The sequence below is a fragment of the Anas platyrhynchos genome, chromosome 15 (assembly GCF_047663525.1).
Source record: "Anas platyrhynchos isolate ZD024472 breed Pekin duck chromosome 15, IASCAAS_PekinDuck_T2T, whole genome shotgun sequence".
In the NCBI taxonomy this organism is placed as follows: Eukaryota; Metazoa; Chordata; class Aves; order Anseriformes; family Anatidae; genus Anas; species Anas platyrhynchos.
In genome coordinates, this window is record NC_092601.1 from 2,623,783 (window position 1) to 2,639,020 (window position 15,238).

The 15,238-nt window shown below is 37.4% G+C and overlaps 1 long non-coding RNA gene across 2 annotated transcripts in view; it reads left to right on the forward strand.

Annotated features, from left to right (window-relative positions):
* The window catches only part of LOC106019837 (uncharacterized), a 59,763-nt gene extending 46,948 nt beyond the window's left edge, over window positions 1–12,815 (forward strand). Inside the window, exons 3-5 of one of the 2 annotated variants that reach the window (XR_005269557.2) lie at window positions 9,858–9,923; window positions 10,358–10,522; window positions 11,224–12,815. This is a non-coding gene — a long non-coding RNA (uncharacterized lncRNA). The remainder of the gene's footprint in view (window positions 1–9,857; window positions 9,924–10,357; window positions 10,523–11,223) is intronic. The other variant, XR_005269556.2, reaches the window with a different exon arrangement.
* Window positions 12,816–15,238: the final 2,423 nt, after the last annotated feature.

Here is a 15,238-nt window from a genome sequence, read left to right on the forward strand (position 1 = left end):
TTGGAGTCTTATTTCTGACTATTACAGAGGGTGCAGCAGCCGGAAGTGAAACTCAATATAACATGTTAACTACAACAGTTACTAGCTACTTTATCTGAGCGTGGCTCAGTGATGGAACCTTTATTCTGTGGAAGATTCACTAGTAAATACTTCAAATGTGTGCTACTAATCAGTCTATAGATGTTCTGTGTTGTAAAGACAGATTGTTAGATGTTAGCTTCTGATTGCAGTACCACTGCCATGAAATTCAGATGGTTAACAGCAACAATTGCTGCAAATAATTTCATATTGTCACTTATATAAAATAATGGACTCAGAGAGAAAATAAAGCAGAATGTGACCTAGCCAGCAGTCTAAACTGAGAGGCCACACAACAAGAAGTAGAAAACAAAAAGCACAAGAAAACTGAATATTTCATAAATTTCAGAAATTATGGGAAAAATTAACAGAACCTTAGTCTGTTTTTAATAAGTGGTATACAGGACCTTCACAATCCAAACTGCAAGAACATCTATTAAGTGTCAATGGGTAAAAACAACTAATATTTTCCCAAAAGTGCCACGATCTGGTAAAATCAAAAGTATCCTGCAGCCTGTGGATAAAACTGTTAAAACTGAAAAAAAAAAAGAATCCAATTACACACCTGTAAATTTAATGTCCAGGCTACTCCACAGATTACTTTTAAGAGCAACCTTAAATATCAATATTTACATTTTAAGACATGTATTAAAATTTGAAAATGAATGCTGCAAGACTTCAAGTTTAAAATGAAAAGTGTAAGAAAATTTGCTTCCATCTCCCTATTGATAGAGAAGCCTAAGCTCCATGGTTCTGGATCACATGGATTGAGTATTGAATGACAAATTGAATTCAAGTTAAAGCCAACCAAAGCTAAGTAGGCTTCTTTGAGGTATTGTAAGAGGTATAATAGGAGAAAGGTGAAACTGTTGATCTTATTCAGGTAAAAACACAGAAAGCTAGACAGTAATTAGTACATTCCAAGAAACAAATAAAACCCAGCTAGTTTTGTACAAGCATAACCACTACTGCCTGTCAGAAGATGAGCCAGCCTGGAGTCATATTCACTGGAATCAACAGCAAAGTTGTACTTACCCTGGTTAGAGCAGAATAATAAAAAAATAAAAAATAATTAAAAAAAAAGAAACAGATTCTGTTCCAAACTAGAAATGTACCGACACTAAGTTACACCTTTATTGAGGTAAACAAACCAAACTTAACAGAACAAGGGTGTATTTAGATGCAGGCTGAAGGCAAGTAAAAATTTTAGTCAAAAGTTTGCCTGTAGCTGCTATGAGAACCAGGCAGATGTTAAGATCAAAGAAATCTTCCAAGAAATAGAGAAAGCAGATAAAAGAACAGAAAAAGTGTAATCAAGCACTTCACAAAAATTAATTTTAGACTTTGTAAACATTTAATTATTTTTTTCACTCATGACTTTGATTTACCTGGATGAAGCTAATTATCCAAGTTTTTGAGGTAGTGAAGTAAGTAGAAGTAAATATACTTATTTTCTATAGAGCCTTATTTCCTCAACTAAATTCTGTATTTCAACAAGTTCAGCGGCTGCTGCTATTGCTGGCTGTTGTGTTCATACCAGTTTAGTAAGGTATTTGCTGCAGTGACAGGTGGTGAAGTAACGGTTTTGCTTTCAAGTATTACCACTGTGACCCTTAAATGCTCTATCTTTTATGCACTGGAATCCACTGGAGGTGGATGGGAGAAGGTTATGTAAAGCAATACACATCTGAATAGAGTACAAATGCATGCAACCATTATATACACAACAGGTTTAATGTATTAATGAAAAGGAAATCTTGAGTAGAATGCAAACCCACACATAGATCCACCATGTCATAACTAACAATGCCTTTACTCAGGTCAAAAAAAAAGGTAGATCCAAGAGGTATTGGAAGCTACAAGATGCAAAGGATGCAACAACCTCAGAAACTACAGTACTGGAGTGATGTACCAGCAAGTCAGCTATCCAAAACATTTGGAGTGATGTGATAAACAACATTTTTCAGAGACTGATGGAAACTGAAATCTTTTTAGCACAACCAGAGACAGTTAGTAGCACAGAGCAAAATACTGATAAGCATGCTGGAATCCCAGAGAGTCTCAGCCAGTCTGCCATGCTCATTATAAATCAGCACTAAGAGAAATAACAGTTGGCTTACAGAGAATATTTTTCCACAGCATAAACTTTGCAAAGATTCAATATACTTGGGAGGTAAATATAATTGATATAAAACAAGTTTTGAAATACAGATTATTTAATTCTAAATGTTATGTTGATGTCAATAAAAATGAAAGCATAAAATAAAAACTATCTGAAGTTAAAACATGACAATTTTAGGGGCAATTTTAGCCTTATTCTCTCCTACATATGTCACTTTATGTACATATTAATTTCTATAAAACAGCAAAATAAACCAAGATTGTTTTACTCAGTATTTCTGATGAGTCATTTGCACTAATTTTATCTAACAGCCATTAGAGACACCACAAGGTGAGGGGTGACCTTTACTCAATTCCCCTTTGCAAGTTACACGTGTAACTTTATACGTGTGTTTACATGGATCTGAGACAATCAGAATTTTGCTGATCAAGACTTAACCCACTGCATTATTCTTTTGTCTGAATGATAAACTCTTTCTGCTCTCAGCTTAAAATACAAACACCCAGACTGCTTAGTCATACTGCAGGGAAGAACACAATATTTAAACAGAGTAATCACCAAAAAGTGGTCACCAAAAATGTTAATAATTAAAGATGATTAGGGCCTGAGGAAGGTCAACATTAAACTGATGTTCCAATTTTGAATTATTGTCGCGTTAAGGGGTGTAGCTGATTAAGCGTTACGGGCCCGTTCGGATTCAGGGTACTGAACCAGTCGGACATTCACCAAAAACACATTAACCGTCTGGGGGTCCAGTCAGACATTCACCATCAACGCATTAATGATCTGGAGGTCCGTTCAGACATTCACCATCAACGCATTAACCGTCTGGGGATCCGTTCAGACATTCACCAAAAACACATTAACCATCTGGGGGTCCATTCAGACATTCACCAAAAATGCATTAACCGTCTGGGGGTCTGGTTAGATTCAGAACACTGAACTATCACAGATAACCACCCTCACCCTAGTTGCACTTAATGAGAGCTATCACAATGCAATCAAGTATGGTTTATTACAGCAACAGATAATCAGGTTCTTTTGGATTGCCAGCGATAGTGACTGTCTGCAAAGGCAAGCTAGTATGCATGAAATACACAGGTGTTATAGCTGTTACAGACGTTACAGGTGCGCAGCCTAGAAATAAACGCGTTAAAAGGATTAAAGACTCTATAGAGATTTATAAGCAAGTATTCAGATCTCACCCAAAGGCATCCCAATGGGGGGGGAAGAGAGGCTCAGCCTGTCAACTGATCCCAGGAGTCAGGAGGTCCTAAGGATGTTGTATTTCCTTGGGATGGTATCTCCCCTGACGGTGGTATCTTCCCTAACATCCCCTCTCTCCTGGGCCAATTTATATTATTTTCTATCTTTTAGGTGGAGCTTGAGTGGCTCTAGTCAAGCATATCTTAGTTATGATTGGTGTAAAGTTTTCCCGTCTCCGTTTAAAATAATAGGCTCCGAGAAATTCAGGGCGCATGCTCAGTGAGGGGTGGTCGCACCTTGGAGGTGGGTAGCTTTTGGGATGGAGGTGTGTTTTGGTATTATAATGATATTATAATGAACAAAAAGTACACTAGGGTACAGCATTTGTCAAAACATGACAGGTCTTTGGCTCAGGGTGGCAAAAAGTGCAGCTTTGTGCACAAGAACAATCAAGGCCCCACCTGATTACAGAGCCCAGCCATGGTGTCTCCACTCCACTCTACTCTCCGTGCTGTTCCTTAGGGCTAGCACACCAAGTTTCCCCAGAGCGATAGCATCTAAGGTTGGAAGCCTAGGGAATGCTCAGGTAATGCAGTTATGCCCTACACTGAAAGCCTCTTCAATACTGTACCTTTTCCTTAAAAATGTGAATGTTAGTTTTATTTTGCTAGTTACTTCAGGCAATTACACCACAATTATTTCTTCTTGCAGCAAAGTTTCTCAAACATCTGGATTCTTATGAAAATCCTAACTGAAAAATTATTTTACTTAGTGTCTGCATAATAACATAGTACTTCAAGGAGTGACAGGAATTACTAAGAGCAGAATTAATGCTAAGGCCTTGAAAATAATTCATGTATTGTAACTCACATAAAGTGGCTCACATGTAAAGCTGATACTGTAAGGAAACATCTGATTTATAGATACAAAGAAAGTTCAGAAGTTTTGCAATCCAGCAGTTCTGCAGAGTCCCACCAGCAGGTTATCATCCTTAAACCATTGTAATCAGATATAAATATCAGGTCTCAAAACTCTCCTAATAGCAGGTGAAAATGTTCAGTATCTGCCAGTTCTTCATAACCATTAACTGTTGGTCACCTCAAGTAAGGCCAACACACTGTACATGTACACGTTTCACACCGGCCACAGCTACAGCTTAGGTCCATAACTTTTGATGCTAATTCCTGAGAACAAAAACTAGAGAAAAAGCTACTACAGTTTACTGCTGGGCACATTAAATTAAACTGCCTTAAATGGCCTTAAATTCGTCAAATTTTAATATACAAAGCTATGAACTGCCATGACTGCAAAGCCAAACCTCCTTCAGTTCTGCAGCCTTGATAAGGGACAGGCACTGCCAGCTGTGTGGCAGCACAGGCAGACACACGTAGTATCCTCTTTAATCAGCTAAATCCATCTCATCGAGCTCTACAGCTGTGGTCAAGCACTTCACAAACAGCTGCAATCTTTTTAAGATGTTACTTCTTTTTCTTATTTCTTATTATCCCCAAGCTCTACCAAGTGAAATGGGATGACTTCTTGAGCCAGCTGGGCTAAGCTCAATCACTTCCCAAAGCATTTATAGCTGAGGGAATTTGCTGTGCCATGGGTCTACACCAAAAGGCACTAGCAGCCTTGTTACAGTACCAGAGGGGGCACAGCGCAGCCTGCAGCTCCATGGAGCTGGTAGGAACACACACCAAGCAGAGAGGGGCACATCAAAGATCTTGTTGGTAACATCTAGCAAGCCAAGATCTCGTTAGGAATTGTGTCCAAAAGGGTTAAAGCTTGGTTAAATATGTAGATTTTTCACAGAAATAACAAAAAGCACATGCTCAATGGGCAGGCCAATTTCCTGCCAACATCCAATCTCAATTCCAAGCCTTTGGGTCATTCCCAGTATTTCAAAGAAAAAAGCTGCCAGACCTTTGTTTTTCAAGAAAGAGAATGTAGAACATCGGCCCCTAGCTTAATTAAAAAAATAATAAAAATAATATATTTACCATGTTTACACCAGAAATACAGAAGATTTCTGTTCTACATTCTCTCCTTTTCCACAGTTAATATTTTATTAATGCAAATAATTCCACAAACAAAGAATGGGTCAAAGTTTATTTTCTAAGTTTCATGGTTTCTTTTTAAATGAATGTATCTTAAAAATTTAACTACGGTATCCACCAGAAATAGCAATGGCATTCATTACTGCCTGCGATTATTTGGTTTGCACAGCAAAAATTGCCTTTTTTTTTCTTTCTTTCGTTGTCATTTTTTAATAGGGATCATAACAGTATTCAGAATTAGCCAACCTAAGTCCTAGCCACCACACCTGGATGTTGGGTACAGCAGCATAATTTCTAGGAATATTCATTTAGAATATTTAGATGTTTTGACCAAGTGCCAACATGTTAATCCTGCACAATCTAAGCACAGAATTTATTTCATTCTCCATGATACTGGATGATACTTCACCTGGAGTACTGTGTCCAGTTCTGGGCTCCCCGGTACAAGAAAGACAGGGATCTCCTGGAAAGAGTCCAGCGGAGGGCCACAAAGATGATACGGGGCCTGGAGCATCTTCCCTATGAAGAAAGGCTGAGAGACCTGGGTCTGTTCAGCCTGGACAAAAGACTGAGAGGGGATCTCCTCAGTGTATATAAATATCTGAGGGGTGGGGGACAGAAGGATGTAGCCAACCTCTTCTCAGTGGTTTGTGGGGATAGGACAATTTCAAGCCTATTGGGATAGCAACTGTAATATATTATCTATGAAGGATTATAAAATAAAACATGGTTCTTTTAAATGATGTAAATTAGTAAATAGAGCATATAGAAATTGATTATTTTTATTCTTAATTTACCCAGAATAAATTGTGATTTACAAGGCTGGATGCTGCTCTAGACCTTTATGAGGTGCTCATTGTGTGGTGGTTGCTTTTTTTTTTTTTTTTTTTTTTTTTTTTTTAATTATCAAAAGATCTCTTCAAAATTCTAGAATTCTGTTTGAAAGGACTGTTGGAAGTCTCTAATCCAACCTCCTGCTCTAAGCATGACTAACACAGACATTAGAGCAGATTGCTCTGGAACCTGCCCAGTTAAGGTCCACTCACCCTGCTCTTTCCCCCTGACTGACCCAGCCCTGCTCTTTCAGTGTCTCTTTGCAAGCCTTATTCCATCCCCGGGTCTGGTTCTTGAAGTTATTGCATCCACTAGCAGGGCTTTGTATATGTTTTAGCTAGTCTGCATTATGCTATATTACGGAGTCCATATCTCCAGTTTGTCAAAAACTGTGACAGTGCCAGAGACCTGCCCTCCTACACATCCACTGCTCCTTTACAGTTTGACTTTGTTTGTGAACTTGATGAGGTTTCATTCCATTTCACTGTTCAGATTGTGGCAGATGATGAAAATCAGCAGCCCAAATACTGATTACTTACACTTGCCACTGCTAACTCGCTGCCAGTTTGAAGCACTGATGTCCATATTTTGAGTCTGGGATCCAGACAGCCTTGTCTGACCTCAATGCCAGGGAAGCTCATGGAGTAGATGATCTTGAGTGTTATCATGCTTACAGGGCAAGCAGGTGATCAGGCCCAGTCAGCATGGGTTTATGAAAGGCAGGTCCTGCTTGACGAAACTGATCTCCTTCTGTGACAAGGTGATGCGCTTGGTGGATGAGGGAAAGGCTATGGATGTGGTCTACCTTGACTTCAGTAAGGCTTTTGACACCGTTTCACACAACAGTCTTCTCAAGAAACTGGCTACTCGTGTCTTGGACTGGCATACGCTTCACTGGGTAAAAAACTGGCTGGATAGCTGGGCCCAAAGAGTTGTGGTGAATGGAGTCAAATCCAGTTGGAGGCCGGTCACTAATGGCGTCCCCCAGGGCTCAGTACTGGGGCCAGTCCTCTTTAATATCTTCATTGATGATCTGGATGAGGGGATCGAGTGCAGCCTCAGTAAGTTTGCACATGACACCAAGTTAGGTGCATGTGTCGATCTGCTCAAGGGCAGGAAGGCTCTGCAGGGGGCTGAATATGAGCCAGCAGTGTGCTCAGGTGGCCAAGAAGGCCAACACCATCCTGGCTTGTATAAGAAGCAGTGTGGCCAGCAGGGCTAGGGAAGTGATTGTCCCCCTGTACTGGGCTCTGGTGAGGCTGCACCACGAGTACTGTGTTCAGTTTTGGGCCCCTCGCTACAAGAAGGACATCGAGGTGCTTGAGCAAGTCCAGAGAAGGGCAACAAAGCTGGTGAGGGGTCTGGAGAACAAGTCTTATGAGGAGCAGCAGAGGGAGCTAGGCTTGTTCAGCCTGGAGAAGAGGAGGCTCAGGAGCCACCTTATCACTCTCTATAAGTACCTTAAAGGAGGCTGTAGTGAGGTGGGGATTGGTCTATTCTCCCACATGCCTGGTGCCAGGACGAGGGGGAACGGGCTAAAGTTGCACCAGGGGAAGTTTAGGTTGGATATTAGGAAGAACTTCTTTACTGAAATGTAGTAAAGAATATATTATCATGCCATCCAGCCTACATCTTACCAGTGGGACTACAACAATTGTGGGGGAGAAAATGGGGAAAGCTTTGCTAAAGTAAAGGCACTTAACATTCAGTCTACTCTTCCACAGAGCCAGTCACCACAGATGCCAAAGAGGTTGGTCAGGTACAATTTCCTTAAGCACTTTACCTTCTGAGACCTGAATATGTTCTCAAAAAATGAAGCTATAGGTATTCTGATTATTTTAAATGTTACAAAGTCCTATAAAGAACATATAGATTAATTTGAGACACATATTGTAGGTTTGTTATGGAAATTTTTAAGATCATACATTCACAATTTTCTTGTCAGTTCATCTTATAAACAAACATTGAATTGTGTAAAACAGATCAGGAAAGATGTGGAATAACCTCTTGGTGCATCAGTTTTTCTGATGTTTCTGATTCATATAGAATGTGAGATTCCTCTGCTCAGAGCACTAGCTGCATCTTTTTAAGATTAATATAAAGTGACTGCTGGCTTTGTAACTAACCCTTTTACTCAGAAGTTACGCAGCATGTCAATTCTCACTTTTCATATTTGACTCCACCCTAATACCTGCTTACATATTCTGCATATAATAAGCACCCAGGTGAATATTTTCATATGAAATACAGAATGCCACCAGTGGAGTTTGTAGGTAAAATGCTCAGAGCTATTCAGAAATTACATTTGAAACTGAGCACATCAAAATGTGGGAAATCTATCCCATTACAAAGTATGAATCCTGGCTGTGGTTATGAAATTGCTGTATCATCATTAAACACCTCAGAGGATGTGAAGTCAACCATATGCTGTCAGGGCTGAGCCATGTGCATCTCAAACATGGGTCTGTGGCAGCTCCCAGTCAAGAGGAAGAAATATAAGGACAATGGGGCACCCAAGCTCCAGCAACCCGTTCACCCAAACTCTTCCTATTAGCCAGGATTTGCATCTCTGGAATTTCCCCCGAAACTGAAAAGAAGATCAAATGTTATGACTGGACATCAAAAGCTATGGAAATGCAGCTCTAGGAAATGTTGTGAAACACAGAGATACAGAGAACTTGTGTGGAGAAGGAACAGCGAGGTATACTTTGCTAAGTGTAGGGCAGCCAAGTGAGAAGGAAACTGGCTTCAAAATTCTGACACAGACATGTATGCACCATAATTTAGAAAAGTTATGTACAGAAATGGATGACAAAGAGGGCATGTACTATGCCCAAAAACAACATTCAAAACTGAGGAAGGGAAGTATATACAGAGTGTTTAGTGTTTTCTCTTCGTGCTCATATAAGGAATCATTGATTTTATGGTATTTTTACAACATCTGTGTTGTCTACTTCAACTATCACATGTTTCTAAGAGGTGAATTGTAAGCCCTGAGTGAGTAAAATGAGAGCTAAAGGAAAAGTGTGTTTAATCTCTCAGGGAACCTACTGACTGAAGACAAATAATCCTCACTAGAAACTGAACCAGGTAGAAACCTTCTGTTTCCAGCTCTGATCAGGTAAAATTTAAAGTGATATGGACTTAGTGAGGCAGAGCTGGAACAAAGCAATCCAGTCCATTTCCAGCTGATGGAACATTATCAAGCCTGTGACACACCTGGGTTTCTTCTTGATATCACAAGTTGAAAATTACAGGTCAATTGTCCCCTTTTCACCTTTAATAAAAATGAACATGATGATTTTAGCAAACATTATGCAATCATGCTTACAGATGGCTCTTTATCATTTGAGTGTTTTTCATTAGTTAAATAACTTAAATTATTATTAAATTATTGCTCTTATTCATTTATCCTGCGAGTCTTCCTATGTTCTTAGCCAAATACTACATGAAGATTTCCTGCCTAAAATAACTACTTGATCCTAATGAAAATACATTTACATCAATATATTATAAAATCACACCTAAAATACTAAATCATGATTTACTATTTGTAGATATACCAAAAATGAAGTCTCCAGGAGATAGGAAAAACATTCACAGCTGTTTTCTTAACATCACAGGTAACTAATTCTGTCCTTAACTGTTTTTGTTTTTGTTTTTGTTTTTAAACACATAAGTATCATTTGACTACTAATTTTAAGAACAATTATTTGCATTTTTAATATTCTCAGCTCTTCTGCACTATTATGTATTTCTGATGTGTTTTAAGACAAAAGCATGAGGGCACATCATCATATACTGTCTTCTAATTTTCTGAGTGGAGAACCACAAGCAGAAACTTTGGAAATCACACATTAGCACAATGTTCAAGTTAGACCATGTCCAAATAGTTTTGACTGTGCTGCACTTCAAAGCACTGGCAAAGCATCACGCAGGATTCTTCCAAGCACTGCTTGATTTCCATAGTGGTGAATCATGACCATAAAAGAATCTGTGTTTTTTTTTGTTGTTTGTTTGTTTTGTTGTTTTTTTTTTTTTCTTCCCCTCCGTGCAGGAAACAATAAAACATCAATAAAAAAATAAGGTCAAGAGAGAACTATAGAACTGTTCTTCAGTGAGGTCTAAGTGGCCAATTCTTTCTACCTGGCACACCCAGTCAAAACATTTGTTATTAAAGAAGTGTAATTTGCTCACTGTGACGCACATGCTAAAATGCCAGGTAAGGATTTAACTCACTCCTAACATACCTAACAAATCATTAGGCATCAATCTCTATATTTGGTGCTACTCATTCCAGTATTCCAAATTCCAGTATTCTATCTTCTCTATCACATCTGTGGACTTAGAACAAATTTAAAATATGGCAACATCTTGGTCACTTAGCTCACAGAAAATTCAACATTTTGTAAAATCAGACATTAAAGCAATGAGAATAAATAGTGAAATTGATTTACCACAAATTCTAATACAGAGAATAAGAAATCTTTGTCTTTCTTTTGAAAGGCATTTCAAAGACTGTCATCAGATTGATACTAGAAGATATGCATGTCCTCAAACAAAATTACTCATCTTTCCAAACTTTTCAAAGCAAACCATTCTTTAAGCTGTATAGAAAAAAAAGACATCTGTTTGCAAAATTATTGTGTAATATACTGCTGCTCTAGAAATATTTCTTCTACAGCATTTTACTTTTTTCCTTACAGATATAAAAGCATTTTGTATCCCAACCATATAAAGAAATGTACGGCTCTCATATCAAATTCCAACATCACACTTTAAAAAAATAAAAAAATAAATGAAAGAATTATGTAAAGCATATACCTGTATAATTATTGTAAAATAGTGTAGTCCTGCTAGTGGTGCTCACAATAGTACAGGATGCATTTTAAATGCCTTTCTTTTTCCCTGTTTTTCCTATAGTAAGATCTACTTAAAAATACATTTGTATTTGAAGCTTGAATCTCCAGGGAGAACAATGAAGAAGAACAAAGCTTAGTGAAATATGAGGTTCAGGTATCTTTTGGAACTCTGTGATCATTTAGAAAAAAGCCCTTCACTTAAGGATGGCAAAGTCAACATCTGAGATGAAAATCTTTCACTGAATACTATTTTTGTATTTTTTGTATACCAAAAGCATGCAACAACAGCAGTCACCATGTACTAACTTTTAAAAAAGCTTTCTTAAAGGACAGATTGTCAAAGTCAGGTATGAAAATATTAGGCACTAAAAGGTTTTTGAGCAGTCCTAAATATCACCTTCTGTTTGTTCAGTAATCCAACAAAAGCGTGATTCATCTCAAGGCTAATAGTTGAGCTGAACTGAAACTTGTAACAAAAATAAATCCCTACCTTTGGAATATCTTTATCTGTTTTTTAAATATTTTAATTGGTAGGGATTTGTGAAGGACATTAAAGCTTTTCCTGTTCCAGCTACAAAATCTACAATATCAAGTTCCACAATCCAACAGTAAAAATAAGACCAAATATTTAATGATACGCACAAAATCTTTCAGTATTTTGTCAGGCAGTGTAACAAAATGAGTAATTTCTTACTGTGAAATACCTGAAACCAATCATTTTGCAAACCAGCTCCTTTCACTCAGTGATTGTAACACACGTACCTTTGCAAAGCACACTCCAGTAGAACTCTCAGACCTTCACAAGCCTTCAGAGTTCTCAAAAAGCACGAAGGTAAAGATGACAGTCACTAGTTCTTTGTATCTCAGAAAATGCTAAGTGGTATATCACCTATCTTAGAAAAAAAGAGGTGATATACCACTTAGAGCCCACATACCCATTGCCACTTATACCCACATATGTGGAGTTTTTCCATGTATCACCTTTTCCTTCATCAAAATTCCCAAACTTTTAATAAAATGTGGCGATGCAAAAGCTTTTCAAAAAAGCCACAAGAATATATTACAAAGGTAACCTGTAAGGTAACACAAGTGTCAGGGTTGCTGATCAGTACTTTACAAAGGAAAAAAAGTGTTCTAGAAAGTTTGGGATTTGTTTTGGTTCTGGACATGCACACAACACACAGAAGCATCAAAGACATCACAGAATATCATCAGCTGTCAATCTGAGGAGACCAAGATTTAGCAAACTGTTTTTTATGTACACCTCCTCAGTTTTTCACATAATGTTGGGTTGATGAATGCAATACAAATCATGATTAATAAAAACTAAATGGATATAACAGATTCTTTCATAAGATTATGTATTGTACTTTGTCATATGTGCTGTGTCACCTTTTAGCAGTAACAGTGTGTCCGTATTAAATTGTAGATATTACCAAAAAAAAATGTAAAATTAAAGTGTACGTTCTTCTTAGCAACTGAATCCTACCAAGATATAATTATGTTAAGTAGCCTAGTGACTAAACAAAATGCTGTCTAACATTTGTTCTGGGTAAACATATTTGTTCTGTTTCTGAAAAAGAACCAGATTCACCTCTGTTCCAAAACAATTTACATGAATTACAACAATAAATGAGTTGGCTTTAAAAAGTGTATGATTTACAGTTTATTTGTGGGAGTTAGATTTCTTAGATCAGTATCTTTCTAATCTGTTGACATAATTCTAAATTATTCCTTAAACTTAATGGTGAGACACATGAATTATAATTCTTTCAAAATACTATTTAATTATCAGAAATAACCCTCCTGGGTGGATGCTAGCTGAACTGGGCTTACACACTAACAATTTTCATATCTGGGGAAATGCCTTTTATAAAGTCGACTGAGAAAAGTAACCACAGAAATGCAAATGGGGTGTCCATTTAGGTCGCTTTAGTCTCATGCGCACCACACGCCAGTAATTCTTCCTGATGCAGCCGCCTGTGTGAGCCCACTCCCAGGCAGTCATCGCCTCTTCTGCTGTGTCTATGCAATCCAGCTGCTATTGTGGAGTGCTGTGGACAGGCTCCTGCCATGCCAACAGCTAATGAGGGTTACTTCTAAAATAAGTGGGCAGGAACCAAGACTGTTCAAACATTTTGTTGAGCCACTTGTGAGCCACTCATTGTGCATGTTGACTTGGGAGAGATAACACTGATTTATGTCAGAATTGGGCTGAACAGAAGAGACTCTTCTGTGGTGTGTTGCTGTTGTTTTTTCTAAGGACCAGTATCATCACTATCCCTCTCTGAGATAATTATGGAAATTTAGCTAAAGGAGGCATAAAAAGACAAGTTGCAAAAAACAAGTGAAAGAATAAACAAGAAGCTTTTCTGTCAGGAAAAATTATCATTTAGGAAAAGTATTAATTGGTGAAGAAATAATGAGGATATGTGTGGTTTGAAGCGTTTTCTAAGCATGCTGTCTTACACTCCTCTGGTGCAAATCAGCTGTTGATGATGCTCACAGTCATTTCAGAAGTTGTTGGGGTTTGTTTGTTTTGTTTTAAAATGAAGGTGACAATTAGGGCATTGCTTTTGTTTCAGAAGTGTGCCTGCTTGTGCTGGTATATCTGGCTGTCAGATACTTTCCCTGTCCTTATTTAATTTAAATTAGTCCAACCACTTGAATGGACATTTGAACTCAGACATTTTGTGGATACCAGATTAGCCACCCTCTTTCCCTGAAATTATATAATATTTTTTCCTCCTTTATTTGCACTATAGTTTTCAAAATATATATAAATATATATATATATTATAAATATATATATAATATTTATATATATATATATATAATATCTGCAAACCATCATTTATCAAATGTTTCAAAAAAAAAAAAAAAAAAAACACCAAAACCAAACAGTAATAGCACTGGGTCAGGCAAAACTGAAAGTCTGTTTTCCTTTTTTTCCAGTTATGTATACTCCTTTAAGCCTTTACAGTACATATAGGAGGAGTGCCTACTTCAAGTGTGCAAAGCTTTATAATTTCTCTTCCATGCAAACCAGCCTTTGATGAAACAGTTTTTCATCATCAGCTGTTGTTTAAATTAAGAATATTTATTTAAATACTGTAAAAGCAAAGCTGTAACATTTCAAATAAAATATTTCCTGGACATATATCTGTTGGAAATGTCTGCTTTTGACAGGAGCTGATGACAGCCAAATGAATTCAGCATTAATTTACAATTGTTTCAAACATACATAATGCAGAACATCATGGCAAAATCAGATGAGAACAGAAAAGCTCCTTAGAAAATATAGCTTGCTCAACAATTTCCATTAAGTTGTTTCTTGGCACCAGAAATATTCCTGTGACCCAATTTCCACCTGCTTGTTGGCTTTATGTACTGTCCAAAGTAAAGTACCAACTCAGAAATTGCTGAGCAAAAGGTAAGAAAACATGTATTTTCTAACAGTTTGCTGTGTGCATGACATTATGTCTCCACTTAACTTATGAAAAAAATAGTTATGGATTAGGAAGTGATGGAGACTGCCACATTACAGTTCTTTATGGAACTGCAAGTTAGGAGACTGACTGGTTTTTGTTTTGGCAATTTATACCACCAGACAATCACAAAAAGTTATTGTAGTTAGTATACACCTCCCAAGATTCATATATTCTAGCTTGGGAATTTCACATAATCAGGAAAAAGAGAATCCACACTCAAAACCAGCCATGTAGTCACAAATATTAAATTCAAAATCCTACATTTTCAAACAGATGGGTTCATGGTTTGCATAAGCTTGTGAAGGAAAAATGGTTTAACCGAAAACTTACTTGTTTCTAATTGTATGTAAGCAAAATAGTTCAAATTAATACATGATAAGTTAATAAATATCCTACAGAGTTGATAAAATACTGGCAACCATAACAATGGTAAAGTTACGATATTTCAAAAAGAAAATTTCCCTAGGAAATATGACTGTTAAAATTCTCAGGAGAAACTTACGCATGACCCTGTGTATGTAGCCTGTCAAAACACTTTATCTCAGTCTCTTCCAGTCTCCTCAGAAATGTCAATAACCAAATCCC